Source organism: Excalfactoria chinensis, chromosome 11 (genome assembly GCF_039878825.1).
Source record: "Excalfactoria chinensis isolate bCotChi1 chromosome 11, bCotChi1.hap2, whole genome shotgun sequence".
NCBI classification, from domain to species: Eukaryota; Metazoa; Chordata; class Aves; order Galliformes; family Phasianidae; genus Excalfactoria; species Excalfactoria chinensis.
Window position 1 is genome coordinate 10,913,780 of NC_092835.1, and position 2,535 is coordinate 10,916,314.

Sequence of the window (2,535 nt, forward strand, 5' to 3'; positions counted from 1 at the left end):
AAAATAAACTGAAGGCCAACTGAAACACAGCAAGGCATTTAAGGCATTTAGATCTAAAGCGGTGGTTCCTCACCACATTTATGAACACTATCAGAAATGCACAAGCTCTTCCAATGCTCATGAAAATTTAAGAAATTAAGCCCTTGTTTCTCTACCAAAGAGAATTAAGAACTGAAACATCTGGGAAGAGGAGGCACAGGTCTATCTGGCACATGTCCCCAAATGGACACTGAGGGGAGCCCTGCTGAAACTTCAGAAAGCAGTCAGTAATTAAAGATACACTGGCCTTCTCACCATGCATGAAATAAGAGCATATCCTGCTCACTAAAGCAAAAACAGTTTCCACATTGACACCCACTTCTTATACCCAGTCTGCTCCTCTGAACTGCCAGCAGTTTTAGAACCACAGCTCTCTGAGATCAGGAAGGTCTTCCTTTCTTCCTTGATAGCCATTTGATCTCACGTGCCCTCAAACGTGCCGGTCTGCAGACTTGAAAACTCCAGCTTCATTCAGCCTACAAACAATACTTTATTGCTTTTTCCAATCTCAAACTCACCATAAACAGAAATGAAAAGCTTCCTATACAAAGTTATTCTTTTGTGCTTGGCTTGAACTGATTATTTCAAGGGACTGAAAGGAGGCAGATTACACGGTATTGCAATATTCTACAGTCTTAATTAAATGTTTGATTAAATATTAGTTGTGTCGGTAGAAGACAATTCTAAACTTGACACAGTTTTTGTGCTTTAACAGTAAGATCTAATTCAATTCTTTTTTTAAATTTTTTTATTTTTTTTAATGGGACAGGAGGGGGAGGGTCTGAGTAGCATTGGAGTCTATGAATTACTATTAGATAATTGCAGCATTTCCAACATCTTAGCAGCTGGCAAAACCACTGTGCTGAGCCATGCATTTTCAACCTTTCTGCTAACCCGTTCCTTAAGCCCAGCTCACAATTACAACCCCCACTCACTAATTTAGGGCTGCTTCCTTCAATACAATCACAGCCACAGCAAACATTCAAGGGCAGTTTTATAGCAGCAGCAATAGAGAATCAGCTCTGGAGTCCTTTCTCTCGCTCCAAGTTTCTCCCATGCCCCCAGCTTTCAGACCAAGGTGAGGCTTTGATGCATAGTTATGGCAAACCTCTCAGGAGGAAGGAGATAATCATATACCACTTGGGTTAGCACAGAATTCAATTTATTTTGCAGCATGCTTTATGCTGGCTTGTAGCTATTAAAGGGAGAGACAGTTTCAAGCTCAAGACTGCACAGCAACATGCAGCTGAATTGCTGTTTCCCATTCCAGGCCTTGCACTGCCTTCAGTGAGCAGCACCGCACGTTAGTGGGTCTCTCTCCCCAGCACCCAGGGGAACGGGTTTGAGACAGCTTGCAGAAACGTTATCTGATGTTATCTCACCTCTTGCCCAAACTTCAGCCTCTTTGTAAATGTGCTGAAATCTTTCTCTCATATCCCATTCAGCAGGTCTGCCTGCTACCTTCTTGCTAGTGCAGATCCATCTCCAGGTTGGTCCAGACAGAATCTATGAGAATAGGCAAAAATAGAGAGGGAAATCCCTCCTTCTGATCTTACTTTTGAAGCACCCTAAAAACACACACTCATAGACAGGTGCACACACCCAATTCTACTGCAATACAACCAGAAACAAGACATTCTTAAAGTGTAAGAAAGAGAAAACAGATCTACAGTCTATTTGGAAAGTACAGCATCTCCAGCACAGGACTGCATTGGTACCTGGGTGCTCCCAGAGCTGAGAGCTCCACTCTGAGCAGACCACTTAGAAATAACACTGACCTCTGAAGAGTGGAAACGTTTTCACATCAGCAGGATTACCATCAAAAGCAGAGAGGGGATTTAGAAAGAGGCCGGTTACTTGAACAACTTCACACAAGTAGACGTAAGATTATCTAACTATAGCAGATAGCTGTCCCACACAGCCCAGAGAACATGAGGGACACCTGCAATCACAGCTGAGTGATGTTAACCAGAAAGTCACCTTTAGCTTAAACTGAAAGTTAGCATTTACAGAATATTTTCTTAAAGTTAGAAGTAACAAAGTATAATCTGTCCACAGAGCCAGTCAGACTAAATATAACTGAAAAAACTTCAACTAAGCACTAAAGAGTACCAGGAACTCCCGTGCTGGTGCTTGGTGAGAGATTCAAAAAGCCCAGAGAGCACCTCTCAGAGGCGCTGCTCTTGGTTTTGTTTGTTTGTTCTCTTTCTTCCCTTTCCTCAGGTTTTGGGCTCTACGTTTAAGGACAAGTATTGAAATGTGTCTTGACAACTCCTCCACTGTTACAAATGCTTGTTAATGGGCAAATGAAGTTTGCTTGGCCGGGATACGCAGCACTCCAAGAAATGAAAGCCTCTCTGATCCGGCACCAGCACACTTGTTCAGCTTCTACCTAAAGCCTTTAAGCACAGAATTTACAACCATTCATTGCAAGAGGAGAAAAAAAAAATAAAAGCCAGCAGCACCAAATAATTTGCTTACCATTAGTTACAGCAG